This window comes from Sus scrofa, chromosome 3 (assembly GCF_054392235.1).
Source record: "Sus scrofa isolate SSC_HxYL_T2T_F1_AM1 chromosome 3, Sscrofa_HxYL_maternal_Yorkshire_Landrace_v2.0, whole genome shotgun sequence".
Classification (NCBI taxonomy): Eukaryota; Metazoa; Chordata; class Mammalia; order Artiodactyla; family Suidae; genus Sus; species Sus scrofa.
In genome coordinates, this window is record NC_139385.1 from 23,764,142 (window position 1) to 23,782,828 (window position 18,687).

Here is an 18,687-nt window from a genome sequence, read left to right on the forward strand (position 1 = left end):
TCATGTAATACATTTTTCCTTCAGTGGTTCACGGTTATGTCCATAAATGAAAAATAAAGAAGAGAATAAAACATGATATCTAAGCTAAAAACTAATGGCATAAAGTATGTTTATTTTATCAAGATTTTTCTTCTCTCCAGCCTTGTTTTCAAATTTCTAATATCTAGTACAATTATACTCTGCTTGTTTTGTGTCCTATTGTGTGTTCAGGCTAACACACGGTATACACTTGAAAAGCCTTACAAAGTAACAACAAATTTTAACAAATACAATTATTAACAACCATTAATAAAGGATAAAATAAGTTCTAGTGAAAGAATATCATGTCAATTATGATAATAAAATTTTGGCCTAAACAGAGATAGACATCTGGGGAAATATGTTTTGAAGTGAGAATAAAAGGGTAACTATATCTTAGTTTTCTACCTTTCTTTCTTCATCCTTTCCATCTTTTGTCTTTTATTTTTTTTTCCTTTCTACTTGTATTTCCCTTTTCTTTTCTCATTCTTACTTAAACATTTCCTTCTCAATTGCCTTATTCTTTCTTACACTAAATATATAGAATATTACGGTATTATATTGGAAGCAAACACTTTCAGGGGGCAAGGATATTAACTTGAATGACTGAAGCAGGCAAGAGATTAGAAAAAAAAAACAGCCTAAGCAAGATGACTAGAAAATCAGTGGTCCTTTGTGTCAGACACTTAAGAAGGGAGTGTCATCCATTCTGTACATAAGAAACAATACTAATGGGCTACTGTCCCTCCAGTAGATTGGATCAGGCAACTTAAAAACAAAAACACAACAACCTAGAAGAAATGGACAAGTTTCTAGAAACATACAACCCACCAAAATTGGGTCAAAAAGAAATAGATAACTTGAGCAGACCAATCACTAGAAGTGAAATAATCTGTAATTAAACAACTCCCTACAAACAAATGTCAAGGGCCAGATGACTTCACAGGTGAACATATAAAGAAAAACATAACAATCTTTCTCAAACTCTTCCAGATAATTTAAAAGGAATGAACACTTCCGATGACATCATATTAAGTTAGCATCACCCTGATTATCAACACCAGACAAAGATACTACCAAAAAGAAAATTACTGGCCAATATCTTTGATGAATACAGATGTAAAAATTCTTAAGAAAATGTCAGCAAATCAAATCCAACAACACATAAAAAGACCATATGCCATGACCAAGTGGGATTCATTTCAAGTTCGCAAGGATAGTTCAATATATGTGAATCAATGTGATAAACAACATAAAGAAAAAAATCACATTATCATCTCAATAGATGCACAAAAAGCATTTGACAAAATTCGACATCCATTCATGATAAAAACTCTTATCAAAGTGGTTATGAAGGGAACATATCTCACTGTAATACAAGCTATCTATTACAAACTCACAGCCAATATAGTACTCAATGGTGAAAAGCTGAAAACCTTCCTGCTGAAATCTGGAATGAGTCAAGGATGCCCACTCTTACCACTTCTATTCAACATAATATTGGAATTCCTAGCCATAGCCATCAGACAGAATAAGAAATAAAAGTTATTCAAATTGTAAAGGAAGAAGTAAAATTATCATTGCATGCAGATGGAGTGATACTATTCAACTTGGAAAGGAAGAGGTAAAATTATCATTACATGTAGATGGCATGATACTATATATAGAAAATTCTAAAAACTCCACACAAAAACTTTTAGAACTGAAAAATCAATTCAGCAAGGTGGCAGGATACAAGATTAACATACAAAAAATTGTTGCATTTCTTTCCACTAACAATGAAATATCTGAAAGAGAATATGAAAAAAAAACCTTCTAAAATTACACTAAAAATAACATACTTTAGGAATAAACCTGATCATGGAGGTGAAAAATTTATATAACCAGGAAGTAGAAAACATTAATGAAGAAAACTGAAGATAATTAAAAGAAATGGAAAAATACCCATGCTCTTGGATTGGAAGAACTGATGTTGTAAAAACAGGCATACTACCCAAAATAATCTAGAGATTTAATGTGATCTCTAGAAACTTATCCATAACATTTTCCACAGAACTAGAACAAAAAATCCTAAAATGTATACGGAATCATAAAAGACCCACAAGTGCCAAGGCAATCCTGAAGAAAAAGAACAAAGCAGGAAGCATAACCTTCCCAGACTTCACTAATTGTCTATTTATGTAGAGAATACTACAAGTCTATAGTAATCAAAACAATGTGGTCTTGGCACAAAAGCAGAAAAATGGATCAATGGAGCAGAAAAGAGAGCCCCTCAAAAAACCCATACTCCTATGGGTCAATTAATCTTTGACAAAGCAGACAAGAATATACAGTGGGGAAAAGATAGTCCCTTCAGCAAGTGGTGTTGGGGAAGCTGGAAAGCTGCACACATATGAAATTAGAACACACCCTCTCAGGATAAACAAAAATAAACTCAAAATGACTTAAAGACTTAAACATAAGACATGAGACACCATAAAAATAAATATTTGAGACCTAAACAATGTATAAGCTTTTGTACAGGAAAGGAAACCATAAACAAACAAAAAACCCTATTAAATAGGAGAAAATATTTGCAAATGATGAAACTGTTAAGGGCTTAATTTCCAAAATATAAAAATAGTTCATACAACTCAGCCCACAAAAAAACAAACAACCCAACTGAAAGATGGGCAGAAATATAAACAGGTATTTTGCCAAAGAATAAATGCAAATGACCATAAGTATATGAAAAAATGCTCAACATGGCAATATGTATAAATCAAAACTACAATGCAAATCAAAACCACAATGAAGTACCATCTCACACAGGTCAGAATGACCCATTATTAAAAAGCATACAAATAACAAATGCTGGAGAAAATGTCAAGAAAAGGGAACCATCTTACACTGTTGGTAGAAATCTAAGCTGATAGAGTTTAGATCAGCCTTGGAAACCAGTATGGAGCCTCCTCAGAAAAATAAGGATAGAGTTACAATATGGTCCAGCAATCCCATTCCTGGGCATATATTAGGACAAAATTATTTACTTCAAAGATACATACACTCCAATGTTTACTGCTTACAATAGCCAAGACATGAAAACACCCTAAATGTCCACTGGAGATGAACTGATTAAGATGAGGTAAATATATATAATGAAATACTACTCAGCCTTAAAAGAAGAAATAATGCCATTCACAGCCACATGGCTGCAGCTAGAGATTATCAGGCTGAATGAAGTAAATTAGAAAGAGGAAGATAAATACCGTAAGATATCACTAATGTGTAGAATCTAAAATATGTCACAAATGAACCTATCTATGAAACAGAAACAGACACACAGGCAAAAAGAACAGACTTGTGATTGCCATGGTGGAGGGGAGTTGGGAGATTGGTGGAGTGGGAGGTTGAGGTTAGCAGATGTAAGCATTATATACATGAAGGGCATAAACAACAAGGTCCTATTGTATGGCACAGATAAATATATTCAATGTCCTAAGATAAACCAAAATGGAAAAGAATATTTAAAAAAGAATATATATAGGAGTTCCTGCTGAGCCACGACAGGAACTCTGGTTTTTTATATAAATCACAGGATCAGATTTTCAACAGAACCTGCTTCATCTTCCTTTTTTTTGTGCTATTTTAGGGCTGCACTCTTGGCATATGGAAGTTCCCAGGCTAGGGGTCAATTCAGAGCAATACCTGCTGGCCTATGCCATAGCCACAGCCACACAGGATCTGAGCCGTGTCTGTGACCTACACCACAGCTCATGGCAATGCCAGATCCTTAACTCACTGAGCGAGGCCAGGAATTGAACCCACATCCTCATGGATCCTAGTTGGGTTCGTTAACTGCTGAGCCACAAAGGGAACTCCAGAGCCTGCTTTATCTTCCAGAACTTGTATCAAACCTACGCCTGGTCACAGAAATGCTCTCTCAAGATTCCATCACTGCTTTCATCAAGTAACATACCCAAGAACGAGAATATTGATTTGTTTATATTAAAATATATGCAAGTCAGGACATGGCTTTAATATTTCATTACTGACACCTAAGATCTGCTAGAATATGCACATCTGGCTATATTCAAATTGCCTGTTTGTCTGTGTGTCTTTCCTCTCAAGTGGGAATCAGTTATAGTTTTAACCCAGCCCCTAGCATTTGACAGGTTCTTAAGAGACATTTGTTGAACAGAACTGGTAACAGAACAATGAAATTGACAATTAAATGTTAATTCTATGGCAATTAAAGAAACAACTGACACAAACAGAAAACTATGTATAAGGAATTACAAACACAGGGACAATGGTCATTTCAACCTTAGTGAAAAAAAAATTAGTAATTTTATTTATTTATTTGGCCACTCCCATTGTACATGGAATTTCCCAGGACAGTAACAAACTCACTCCATGACAGTATCAGAGCTACAGTAGTGACAACATCAGATCCTTAACCAGCTCAGCCACCAGGGAAACACAGCAGCAGATTTTTAAAAGACAATGTCTAGTGCTACTTAGGTGATGGTCAGAGGTGGCATCCACCATGTCATGCACAGCAACATGCGTGGCCATGTGACATGACCTGCTATACTATATGATAATGCTATCATGTTAGAAGGAGTTTAGCAATAAACTGACTATATTTTGTGTGTGTGCGTCTTTTTGCCTTTTCTAGGGCCGCACCCATGGCATATGGAGGTTCCCAGGCTAGGAGTCTAACCGGAGCTGAGCCGCTGGCCTACACCACAGCCACAGCAACACCAGATCTGAGCTGTGTCTGCGACCTACACCACAGCTCACGGCAAGGCCTGATCCTCAACCCACTGAGCAAGGCCAGGGATGGAACCTGCAACCTCATGGTTCCTAGTCGGATTCGTTACCACTGAGCCACCACGGGAACTCCCTACATTTTTTTTTCTTTTTTTTTTTAAGGTCACACCTGGGGTATATGGAAGTTTCCGGGCTCGGGGTCAAATCAGAGCTGCAACTGAAGGCCTATGCCGCAGCCACAGCAATGCCAGGTCCAAGCCACATCTGCAAACTACATACACTACCAGCGAGTAAGGCCAGAGGTCAAACCCACATCCTCTCACACACCAGTCAGATTCTTAACCTGCTCAGCCACCATGGGAACTCTTGACTACACAAATATTAATTTCTTACAAATGAAGTGACTCTCAACTTCAGAGGATGCATCCAAAAAGAAAAATTACTTAGAGAGGAATAGCTATAATCATTCAAAGAGTGACTGACCAAGTCACAAGTAAGAGGAGGCCTAGATGTCGCTCAAAAGGGGTAACAACCAGCTCAAGCCACCAAAGCCCATTGGAAGACAATTGTGAGTTCAGGTAGGAAAAAAAAAATGAAGGCTTGAACTAAGTTCATTGGAAGAATAGCCATCGAGAGACAGAGGCCAAGTCAAAAGAGACTCAGGAGGAGTTCCCATCGTGGCTCAGTGGTTAATGAATCCGACTAGGAACCATGGGGTTGTGAGTTCGATCCCTGGCCTTGCTCAGTGGGTTAAGGATCCGGGGTTGCCATGAGCTGTGGCATAGGTCACAGACACGGCTTGGATCCCACATTGCTGTGGCTGTGGCATAGGCCGGCAGCTACAACTCTGATTCGACCCCTAGCCTGGGAACCTCCACATGCCGCGGGTGCAGCCCAAGAAATGGCAAAAAAAAAAAAAGAGAGAGACTCAGGGGGCAGAACTGCCAGACGGCAGTCAAAGCCTGGATATAAGAACATGGAAGAGGAGGGGACTGACAGGTGACAGGTGAACATGGAAGAGGAGGGTTGGTGACCTTCCACGCACTGGCATGAGTGCCAGCAAACTTTTCTGCAAAGGGAACAGATGGTAAACACCAGAGGCTCTGTGGACTGTACAGTCACTGTCAAAACGACTCAGACCTGCTGCAGCAGCAAGTGGCGGTGTTCCAAGAAAACTTTTTGACAAAACAGGCAGTGGGCAGGATTTGGCCTGTAGGCCAAAGTTCGCTGACCCGCAGATGAGGGAATCCAGGGGAGGGAAGCCAATGTGAGAATGGGGTTCATAAGTTCAATGTGAGCAGGACGGTCAGTCTAGGGGTGAGAGATGCCAGGGCCAGAGGCATGAAATTGAGAGTCCCAAGCCATGTGGTGGCAGTCGCAGGTCTGAGAGCACCCCAAGGAATGGTCTCAGAAGCAAGGACATGAAGGACCCTTCCCTGTCTGAATACAAGGCCAGATGTCACCTCGGGTCACTCAGGCCCTGGAAAGGTAGAAGCTTTATGACCTAACCTGCCTTAACTCCCTTAATTTATTTATTTATTTTTTTTGGTCTTGGTGTCTTTTTAGGGCCACACCAGCAGCAGGTTCCCAGCCAGGGGTGAAACTGGAGCTCTAGCCGCTGTCCTATGCCAGAGGCACAGCAATGCTAAATCCAAGCTGCAACTGCAACCCACACCACAGCTCACTACAGCTCATGGCCAGATTCTTAACCCACTGAGCAAGGCCAGGGATTGAACCCGCAACCTCATGGTTCCTACTTGGAATCGTTTCCGCTTCGCCACAACGGGAACTCCCACTTCCTTAACTGAAAAAGAGGCTCTGATTTTAACTTTGGACTTTCTCTTTCCCAAGACCAATAACTCGAAAGTTTCAAATTCATAGGTGACCCAACCAGCTTGACAACAGAAAAGCAAAGCCCACAATTAGAAACAAGAAAATTACAAGTGAGAAAGTCCCCCTGGTAAAGGCAAGGATAATATAAAAGCAGGAAATCTCCCATTGACAATTATCACATCAAAACTAGCAAGCATGAAGGGAGTTCCCGTCATGGCAAAGTAATTAACGAATCTGACTAGGAACCATGAGTTTGCTGGTTCAATCCCTGGCCTTGCTCAGTGGGTTGAGGATCCAGCATTGCCACGAGCTGTGGTGTAGGCTGCAGATGCGGCTCGGATCCCGTGCTGCTGTGGCTCTGGCAGAGGCCGGCAGCTACAGCTCCGATTGGACCCCTAGCCTGGGAACCTCCATGTGCCATGGGAGCGGCCCAAGAAAATGGCAAAAAGACAAAAAAAAAAAAAATTACCAAGCATGAGAATACAAGAGGACAAATGCAGAACACTGAAAATGATTGGAAACTAAGAGACCAGGAGCCAACAACAATTCTGTATATAGAGAGATGGCCATATCAGATTCAAAGATGAAAAAGAAAACTTCCAAAGGGCTGGAAAATAAGGCAATGTTAAAGTGAAATGTCTAGAAGGTGTCCCACGGCACAGCAGGTCAAGGATCCGGCCTTGTCACTACATTGGCTTCGGTCGCTGCTCGGCAAGGGTTTGATCCCTGGCTCGGGAACTTCCCCATGCTGTGAACACTCAAAACATATATAACATATACATTCAGTACAATGAATAATGACAGGACAAATAGTCAGTCCCCATCTGAGGAAGTTCATTACCAAAACATCCCTGTCCGACTTCTATACCATAAGAACGAGTCTCTAACCTAGAGGTCAAAGAAGGTAGCCCAAGACCAGATAAACCTTGAAGATATAGTTCCATTGGCCTAAAGAGTGGTTTCGTTTCTTGTTCTTTTTGGTTGCCAACATTTAAATATCAAATCAGCATTCTGGAAGGCCACTAAAAATGGGGCAACCGGTCAGAGTTTCCCCTGTGGCTCAGCAGTAACGAAGCCGACTAGTAGCCATGAGGACACGGGTTCCATCCCTGGCCCCGTTCAGAGAGTTAAGGATCTGGCGTTCCTGTGAGCTGCAGTGTAGATCACAGATACAGCTCAGATCTGGCTTTGCTGTGACTGTGATGTAGGCTGCAGATGCAGCTCCAGATCCAATGTGGCTGAGGCTGTGGCTGTGGTGCAGGCCAGCATCTGCAGCTCTGATTTGGCCCCTAGCCTAGGAACTTTCATATGCCACGAGTGGGGCCCTAAAAAGACAAAAAATTAAAATTTAAAAAAAAAAATGGGGCACTGTGACTACACTGTACCCACAGCTCACCATGGCAACAAGCAGCTAGGGCTGAGAGCAGGTGTCCTCTTTATATGAACATGAACTTCCCCAGTGCACTGCAGTACCCTAGTGCCTGACCCCTCTCTCCCACTTCACCTATTCATTGTCCTTGACCTGGCACTTGAGTCTGTGACCTTTGCTTACAGAGTAAATGCATGATTTCTGACTTTTTGGAGTATGGGCAACAGAATGTAAAGTAAAATTACAGGTCCATAATCCCAGATCCATCCCTTTGAGATCTAAAGAACAAAGGTTATTTTGTAACTTGTTTGGCAACAGGACTTGACCTGAGCTAAAGTGAAACTATAAATACATTGAAGGATTCTATTCAGTAGGAAATACATTCTTTTATTTTGCTAAATCAATATGAACAAGTTTGAGTACAGGCTGCTGCTCCAGACCCTAGTGGAGATTATTATGTAAGAGCACATGCAATCTGTTTTCTTTAAAATCTGAAAAATTCTGAACTCTGAAACTCCTCTGACCCAAGGGGTTTTGGATAAAGGACAGTGGGCCTGTTAGACTTTTACCTTCTATGTTTCAGAAAACACGCACACACATACACACACACACAAAGCAGACAGGAATGTGATAATATTTGTAAATGAGTTTCTACTTGATTAATTACAATGGCATCCACCTATAATTGAGAAACAGAAATAGAATGAGATCTGCACAACCATCTCCACAAGAATGGGCAGAGCACATGCTGACTCTAGAACCCTCGACCAGAGTGCTGAATCCCTGGGGCAGCGGGGGGTTGCTGTGTTCATACTGGGAGGCGCCGGCACAAAGGCAATTTGGTATCAGAATAACATGCTGTTCACACACGCAACAGGATATGTGAAAAGGATGCTATATGACCACATCTTTTGAGGGTTTTTTTTTTTTTTTTTTTTTAGTGAACAATGGGTTTTCACTTACCTAAATATCTTGGATTTCACAACATGTAAAGTGCCTAACAAGGCCACGGAAAATCAGATTCACAAGCAACTGTGACGATTCCAGATTCCTTTCCACCCCTGCTCTGTGCAGAGGCTGGATGGAATCCACTCAGAGCGAAGAAAAGCACAGCTACCTCCCCTTTCTCAGAATGACTGTGTGGAGGAAATCGGAGGGAGCAAGATGAAGCCGCAGAGCAGGTGAGGGATGCAGAGAGCCATGTCGAACCTAGGAAGGGCCGTCTCATGGATGAGAGGCAAGAGGGCACCAGAGGATGCTATGGGATGGGCGGGGAGAGAGGTGTTTGACTCACCTTGAGAGTGAGTGCTGGAATGGGAGAAGGTCATTGGAGATCTGTGACCTTCAGGGAGGGTCAGCAAAGGATGTAACAGAATAAAAGAAGCCAGGGAGGGGTTAGGGGCAAAGTGGGCAGCTGATGCCCCCTGCCCCCATGGAACAGCTACTGCTCAGCTCCAGCTGCCTGTACTCCACGCCAGATGTGGCCAGGTCTTCTACGGTTTTAGAAGAGACTGGCAATCCAGGTTTTCATGTGAAAACCAGGGATAATTAATACATACATACATACATACATAGTGACTAAGCCAAAGAAAACACGTCTATGGCCTGTAGGCCCAAAATGTAGGGCTTTGGTATTGATAACTTGCACGTCAGACTCTGGAAGGATGGGACAAGGTTTCTCAGCCTTGGCTGTCTCTGCAATTGGGACCCAATAAGTCTGGGTGGCAAGGCTTCCCAGGGCATCCTGGGATGTCCAGCAGCCTCCCAGCCCTCAATCTACACAGATGCCAGGAGCACCCCTCCCCCAATCAAGTCACCGCAATCAAAAAAATGCCTCCAATTCATTGCAGCACTATTTAAAATAGCCAAGGGATGGAAACAACCTAAATATCCATCGACAGATGACTGGATTAAGATGATATAGTACACATACACAATGGAATACTACTCAGCCATAAAAAAGAACGACCTAATGCCATTTGCAGCAACATGGATGGAACCAGAGATTCTCCTACTAGGTGAAGTAAGTCAGAAAGAGAAAGACAAATACAATTTGATATCATTTCTAAAATAGGGCACAAATGAACCTATCTACAGAACAGAAACAGACCCACGGACATAGACAACAGACTTGTGGTTGTCAAGGGGGAGGGAGGGAGGGAGTGCGATGGACTGAGACTTTGGGGTTGGTAGGTGGACACTACTACATTTAGAATAGATGAGCAATGAGGTCCTATTGGATAGCACAGGGAACTATATCCAATCTCTTGGGATAGATCATGATAGAAAATAATATGAGAAAAAGAACAGATATATATGTATGACTGGGTCACATTGCTATACAGCATAAATTGACAGAACACTGTAAATCAACTATACTCTAATAAAAGTAAAATAAAATAAAATGTCTCCAGAATTTGCCAAATGTCCCTGGGGGTAAAAACCATACCTGGTAAGAGCCATTGGACGAGAGCAACATCCCCCACTTGGCCTCCAGGATTTTATGAAGGCATCTCTCATGACTCAACAGGTTTCTCATGGAAGAGATGCCACCTGAAGCAGGGATTTATAGCTGCTTTGGAATCAGAAACCTGGGTTTCTGAAGTCACAGCTCAGTCATTTACTGGCTTGATGACCTCTTCTGAGGTCTGACTTCCTTGTCATTAAATCAGGAACCAACAACATCACCTCTCAGAGTTGCTGCAAGAATGCACTGAGAAAATGTATGCAAAGCTCTGAGCCCAGCAGCATATTAAGCACCAAAGATGTTTAATCAACACTAATTATTCCCTGGTGAAAAGGCAGCCTAGATGCTGTCATCGGAAGCACATGGGATCCATACTCAGAAGTCCTGGGCCTGGACCCAAGTCAAACCTTGGCCACTTGGCAGACCGGGAACTTGACAAGTCATTTTTCCCTCTTTATAAAATAGAAATGATCATCGCCAGGAGGTGAGAAACAAGCCAGGGGGTTGGTACAGCACTTGGACAGCTAAACCAATTAGAGGAATGACAATGGTTAATTCTATAAAATCGGAGTTCCCATTGTGGCTCAGTGGTTAACGAATCCGACTAGGAACCATGAGGTTGTGGGTTTGATCCCTGGCCTTGCTCAGTGGATTAAGGATCTGGCATTGCTGTGAGCTGTGGTGTAGGTCGCAGATGTGGCTTGGATCCCACATTGCTATGGCTGTGGTGTAGGCCAGCGGCTACAGCTCCGATTCAAACCCTAGCCTGGGAACCTCCATATGCCACAGGAAGCGGCCCTAGAAAAGGGAAAAAGACAAAAAAAATTTAAAAAAATAAAAATTCTATAAAATCTTTGAAAGATGCCTGTAAAGGCAAGTCCAAGCTCTTCAACAAATCCAAAGAACTGAGAATGCAGTAAAATCAGGGTAAGGTACAGGGAAGAAAAGAAACATAATACTCGGGTCCTTAACCTCTAGTCCCTCCAGACAAGCAACTGCCAACTGGTGACCCAGAGGCCAGATCTGGCCACTCATCAATTTTGTTGAGCCCCACATAACACACTGTTTCATATGCATTAAATGCCATCGAAGTTTCATTAAAATCCAGACCAGGTTTTTCTGGAAAACAGTAAGGACTGAGTCACTCTGGGCCTATAGTCCCACAGGCCCCTTTGGTGAGACAATCTAATTCTCTGAGACCCCATATCAGAGGACCACCCCCAAAGCCTTGACCCTGCAGTAGACAAACCATCTTCTGGAACAGACGCATCCACCCATCATCAACAAATTGCATCATGAGGACTCCTTCATTCCAGCCATTAGTAATTCTCTCCAAGGTTCACCCCATGGAACCTCACTGCGGGGTTCCTCACACAGTCCTCATTCTGGGAAGAAAATATATCATCGCAAGACATCACCTAGAACTCTGGGAACTGAGAGTACACATTCCAGGCAAGCCATTCCCACAGACAACATTCATTAGCAGGTGTGTTGTCTGTTTTAGGTGTTTTTTGTTGTTGTTGTTTTTTGCTTTTTTTTTTTTTTTTTTTGGTCTTTTTGCCACTTCTTGGGCCGCTCCCGCGGCATATGGAAGTTCCCAGGCTAGGGGTCAAATCAGAGCTGTAGATGCCGGCCTACACCACAGCCACAGCAACGTGGGATCCGAGCCGCATCTGTGACCTACACCACAGCTCGCGGCAATGTCAGATCCTTAACCCACTGAGCAAGGCCAGGGATCGAACCTGCAACCTTGTGGTTCCTAGTCAGATTCGTTAACCACTGCGCCACGATGGGAACGCCCTGTTTTAGTTTTTTTTATAATTTTTTATTTTGTTTTACTTTAAGTATAGTTGCTTTACTGTGCTGTGTCTGTTTCTGCTGTACAGAAAAATGACCCAGTCCTACACACATATATACATTCTTTTCCTCTTCCTATCTTCCATCATGGTCTATCCCAAGAGACTGGATAGTGTGCCGTGTGCTGTACAGTAGGCCCAGATTCTTATCCATGCTAAATGTCATCATCTGCATCTACCAACCCCGAACTTCTCATCAAGCCTTTGTTTTAACCCAGCCATACCCAGAAGCCTGATTGCAATGCCCACCAACAGTCTGCTTCTGCCCAATAACAATTCTAGGCTCTCTCCTGCCTCCATTTTTCCTCACTAGTCCTTTACAAGCACTTAAGTGGGGGGGGGGAACCCACAAATATATCCAGGAAATCAACACCTGTAAATCAACAGTTCCCCAGTTAAAAAGTTTTGACTTCAGGAGTTCCCGTCGTGGTGCAGTGGTTAACGAATCCGACTAGGAACCATGAGGTTGCGGGTTCGGTCCCTGCCCTTGCTCAGTGGGTTAACGATCCGGCGTTGCCGTGAGCTGTGGTGTAGGTTGCAGACGCAGCTCGGATCTTGCGTTGCTGTGGCTCTGGCGTAGGCCTGTGGCTACAGCTCCGATTCAACCCCTAGCCTGGGAACCTCCATATGCCGCGGGAGCGGCCCAAGAAATAGCAACAACAACAAAAAAAGACAAAAGACCAAAAAAGTTTTGACTTCAGGAGTATAATTGCCACACCCTCAATAGCTCTGTAATAGCTGCAGCTTCCAGTGCATCTTGCCATAAAGATTTTCAGAATCAAAGGTCAGGGCCAGAATTCTAGTCCTAGAATGAATCACACCATTTACTCTCTCCAAATCTCGCTTTCCCATAGCTGGGCCCACAACACCAGTGCGATCTAGTGTGAACTGGGTGGGCATTAGTTTAACAATATTTGTTGAGCAGCTACCGTGTGGTGGGAATCAAAGGAGAAAAGAGCAGAAAGTCTCAGAGCGCTTAGTCTCAGGGAGAACCTGGCCAGTAAAGAGGCAGTTACATTAGGGAAAAACAGGAGCTCCATGGACTTATGACAGCACCAAGAAAGAGACATCCAATCTTTGCTGGAGCAGAGGCAGAGAGGAGCTTTACAGGGAGGCCTAAGGAATGTGTAGGAGGTGGCCGAGGGCAGATGTGATGACAGAGGCTTCCCAGGGTTCCAGGTAGAGACTAAGAAAGCATAGCCTCCTCTGGAGACTGAAAGGAGGTGAGCATGGCTGGAATGTAAATGTGTAAAGAGGAGTTCCCATCGTGGCACAGTGGTTAACAAATCCACCTAGGAACCATGAGGTTGCAGGTTTGGTCCCTGGCTTTGCTCAGCTGGTGAAGGATCTGGTGTTGCCATGAGCTGTGGTGTAGGTTGCAGATGCGGCTCAGATCCCGAGTTGCTGTGGCTCTGGCGTAGGCCGGTGGCTACAGCTCTGATTCGACCCCTAGCCTGGGAATCTCCATATGTGGCTCTAAACATACAAAAAGACCAAAAAAAAAAAAGTGTAAAGAGAGAAGCTGCTATGGAGGAAGCAGGGGCCAAAGAGACCCTGAATGGCTTTGTAGCTTTTAAAGCCTCAGATCTTTGGGACAATATGGCATCCAAACCACCAAAACTCATCCACTGGACAAGACACCTGAGTAGGATGCAGTGGGGGAGGAGGGCCAAGGTGGAGAACAGGGAAGGAGCTTCAGGATGATGGAAACAGTCATAGTCTCTGTCAGGATCACACTTATGCGCAGGTGTAGACCTTTGTCAAAACGCACAGATTTTACTCTTTAGAGGGATGAGGGTCATTATGAGCATTTTACCTCAACTGAGAAAAAAAATTGTGCATGAGGTTCACAAGCTTCAGGACAGTATGTGCTGTGTGATACCACTTAGTAAAAAAGTGAAAGGCAGGAGTTCCCATCATGGCATAGTGGTTAACGAATCCAACTAGGAACCATGAGGTTGCAGGTTCGATCCCTGGCCTTGCTCAGTGGGTTAAGGATCCAGCATTGCCGTGAGCTGTGGTGTAGGTCACAGATGCGGCTTGGATCCCGTGTTGCTGTGGCTGTGGTGTAGGCTGACGGCTACAGCTCCAATTCGACCCCTAGCCTGGGAACCTCCAAATGCCATGGGAAGCAGTCCTAGAAAAGGCAAAAAGACAAAAAAAAAAAGTGAAAGGTAATGTGTGTTGCATTAACATATACACAGTACTCTATATAAAACAGACAACCAACATGGACCTACCCACACAGCACAGGGAACGGTACTCAGGATTTTGTAATAACCTGTAAGAAAAGACAATCTGACAAAGAATATTTATAGAGAACCGAATCGTGTTTCTATACATCTGAAACTAACACAACACTGTAATTAACTGCATTCTGTTTTTTTCTAAAAAAATAAAATAAAAATTTAAAAAAACAAAGGCAAAGTGTATTTTCCACAAACACAGCCTCAGAGATGGCACCTTCAGTGTAGCTGTGATGGTGGCCTTGGGTCCAGGGAATCTGAAGCTGTTATGGTGGAAGCAGGGATTAAAGAGACCCTGAATGGGAGTGTAGCTTTTAAAGCCTCAGAACTTTAAGGGAAAAAAAAAACAAATTATCACTTGCCTGATACAATATACAAACAGGTCAAAATGACCCTCTGACAAATGCATCTCGACAATCACCAATATTGATTCCACAATGTGCGTTCCTGAGAACACCAAGAAGGGCAGAAAACTCACAGGCAGGGACCTTGTAATTCATTGCAGACCCTTGGATGAAACCTTAGCCGTCTCTTCTTCCCAGTCTACCTTCCTCTCAGCCTTACTTCCATCACCTCCCCACAAATAACAGAAAGTAGGCACATTTAGGCCCTGGCAGACAGGGATGAACTCTAGAAACACACCAAGCTAACAGGGTGGGGAACCTCAAAAAATAAACAGCTGAACTAAGCAAAACGCTGGGGGAAACAAAACAGTACAGAGCAAATTTAGAAAGCTCAAGAGGAAGTAAAAGTATTTTCATACACACACAAAAAAAGAAGCGTCCCACGGGCTTTGGCCAAACCAAACTCCCCTTTTGACTCAACTGCTGATACAAGAAGCCAAGGCTGTGAAAAATTCCCATTTTCCTATCTCTGCACAGAATAAACAGTGAAATCAGTACCACACAGCTACCTTGCCCTGTGAGACCTTGAAAAATCTGCCCCAGATAAAATAACACATGACAATCACCTCCAGAAACTCTCAGAACCACAAACCATTCCTGTTCCAACAGCCCGAACATCCACAAACTCGGGTCTCTGCTGTCAGTTCCTAATCAATGCCTGCCAAGGAGTCCAGCTGTCCCATAGAAACATGGAGAAGCATCTGCTTCCAAATTCAAAGTGAGAAAGACTTGTTTAAAACAATCATCATCATCATTTCTTTTTAAATTGGCGCTAGACGGTTGGAGAATCCTTTTCTCCCAAATCCAAAGCCGTCCCGTTCACCGTGGCCCCTGGTTTGGAGAGGCACCACCTCTCCGGTCCCTCAAAGGGGCGCGCTGAAAACTCTCTAGGCAGATCCGATGGGCTTGAACAACTCTTCCCTTCTTTCCTGCCATCGTGCGCTTGTTAAGTGAAGGCTTCGAGGCAGCGGGGCCACCCGGAAAGGCTGACCATGCCGCCCCCGAGCCGGGCAGCCTCGGACACACCACTTATCGGAGTCTCAGCCCCAGGCGCCAGTCCCGGCCGGCTCGATCCCCGGGAGGAGGAGAGAAAACAGAGAGCAGGCAGCGGGAAGGCGATGCTCCACGGGGCAGCGGGGACCCCTAGGGGTGGGAGCGGGGAGGTGCGGCCTGCCCAGCCGGTCTCCAGGACTGGGCGGGCGGCCCAGAGTGGCGCGCCAGGCCGCGGCGTGGCACCGCCCCCCTGCCCCGGGCCCCGCCGCCCTCGAAGCGGGTGACGGCCGGACCTGAAGCAGCCGGGGCCCCGGGGAGTGGGCCCGCGCACCCCCGCTTGCAGCCCCCGGCCCGCGCACCCCCACAGGCCCGGTGTGGTGCACTTGCCTGCCCACGGTCTGGTTGCCCAGCTGCTTCACGAGGTTGAACTGCTTCTTCGCGGCAGCGGCGGCGGCGGCGACGGCGGCGACGACGACGACGACGACGACGACGACGACGACTGTCCCGGCCCTTGGCTCCGCCCTCGCCGCGTCACTTCCAGCAGCGCCGTCCGCCAGCCCCTGCCGGGTTGGGTCGGGTCGGGTCGGGTCGGGTCGGGGGAGGAGCCGCAGGCCCTGGGCAGTGCGCAGCGAGGCCTGAGGCTCAGAGGCCCGAGCCTGTGGGCTTCCCGATGCCCCCGCCGCCCAGTCCGGTCCCCTTGCCTCGCGAGGCTCAGCTGCTTGGTGCCCCCACGGTCCACTAGGGCCTCGGTGTCATTTCGCTCAGCGATCTCCTGCTCCAGGGATATTTAACTCACTTTCCAGACTAGATCTCAAAACACAAGGTGGAAAAAGCAGACACAAAGAGTGTAGACAGGAGGACACATCATAGATGGCGTCCAAGAACCGCCAAAACGCACCCTCGGGACTAGAGCCTGGAGTAGGGCAGAGTGGGGAGCAGGGTTGACGTGCAGCGTTAAAGGAGCTTTGGGATGATGGATACAGTCAATGTCTGTATCAGGGTCAAGTTTAGGTGCAAGTGCAGACATTTGTCAGCATGCACCGATTTATACTCTTTGTAGGTCACTATGTGGGTCACTATGTGTATTTCAACTTGATTAAAAAAAAAAGTGTGTTGGAGTTCCCGTTGTGGTGCAGTGGTGTACAAATCCGACTAGGAACCATGAGATTGCAGCTTCGATCCCTGCCCTTGCCCAGTGGGTTAAGGATCTGGCATTGCCCTGAGCTGTGGTCTAGGTCGCAGACACGGTTCTGATCCTGAGTGGATGTGGCTGGGGCCTAGGCCAGTGGCTGCAGCTCCAATCGGACCCCTAGCCTGGGAACCTCCATATGCCACGGGGAGCGGGCCTAGAAAAGACAAAAAACTAAAAATAAATAAATAAATGTGTGTTGTTGTGTGAGGCTCATAAGCTGCAGGACAGTGAGCACTGTGTGATAGCACTCAGTAAAAAAGTGAAAGGCAAGGTGTTTAATTAACATGTACACGGTGCCCTCTAAAAAATAGGTAACCAACAAGGACCTACTTCAAAGCAAAGGGAACTACACCCAGTATTTTGTAATAGCCTGTAAGAGAAAATAATCTGAAAAAGAATATTTGTATTTGTGTGTATATATTATATATAAAACAGAATCACTTTTATGTACACCTGAAATTAACACAATGTTGTAAATCAAATCTACTCCATATTTTTAAAGTAACTAAAAATTTTAAAAAACAGGAGTTCCCATTGTGGCACAGTGGTTAATGAATCTGACTAGGAACCATGAGGTTGCAATTCAATCCCTGGCCTTGCTCAGCAGGTTAAGGAACTGGCATTGCTGTGAGCTGTGGTGTAGGTCGAAGATGCGGCTTGGATCCCATGTTGCCGCGGCTCTGGTGTATGCCGGTGGCTACAGCTCCGATTCAACCTCTAGCCTGGGAACCTCCATATTCCGTGGGAGCAGCCCTAGAAAAGGCAAAAAGACAAAACAAAATGAAACCAAAAAACAAAAAGATCAGGAGTATTTTCCACAAACACACGCTCAGAGTTGGCACCTTTAGCTTGGCTGTGATGGTGGCCTCAGGCCCAGGGAATCTGAGCAGGACAGTGGCACTGGGAAAATCACACAGGTGGTGAAAAGGACTAACCTCTGTGCTGAAGTGTCGTGGGGGTGAGTCATGGGGGCATGGGTTGGGGGAACAGGTCACTGGAGACAGGCCCTTTGTGAAGTCCCAGGCCAGACCCTCATTGCCTAGAGACTCCTCATTGTGTTTGGATTCTCAGCCACGCACTGGCAAAAGTGCCGGAACACTTCGTGGGATTGTCCAACTGCACTGGACGCTTTTCACGGAGTGGACGAGGTAAGTTCTATGACCCCCAGCGATGGTCTCTTGGTTTGGGACCCTTGGCTTCAGCTTAGGCAGGTCCCTAGGGCAGGTGGGTGGTAGCATGGCCTCCCTCACAGGCCACAACTCTAATGTCACAAAAGCCGTGCTGAGGAAGGGAGATGAACAGGGACCTGAAGATGTACCTGAATCCAAAACAAAGGAAGTTGAAGATGTTCAGTCCACCTTCAAATCAGGGAACGAGAGGAAAGAGAGTGATACCCTAAGAGACAAGGAAAAGGTTCTTCCACAGACAACATCACTGAAAGAACTACCCAAAGAGCAACAAGCAGGATCTGATGCTGACAGTGAACTCATGAGCAGCTTGAATCAGAACAACATGTTACTGAAGAAAACTTGAAACCTGAAAAACCAGTGCAAG

The 18,687-nt window shown here is 44.8% G+C and overlaps 1 long non-coding RNA gene across 1 annotated transcript in view; it reads right to left on the minus strand.

Annotated features, from left to right (window-relative positions):
* Nucleotides 1-18,395, minus strand: part of LOC146404475 (uncharacterized) — a 37,063-nt gene extending 18,668 nt beyond the window's left edge. The window contains exons 1-2 of the long non-coding RNA XR_014840472.1: nt 18,069-18,395; nt 16,329-16,555 (exon numbers count right to left, since the gene is read on the minus strand). This is a non-coding gene — a long non-coding RNA (uncharacterized LOC146404475). The remainder of the gene's footprint in view (nt 1-16,328; nt 16,556-18,068) is intronic.
* Between the last annotated feature and the right edge of the window lie 292 nt (nt 18,396-18,687).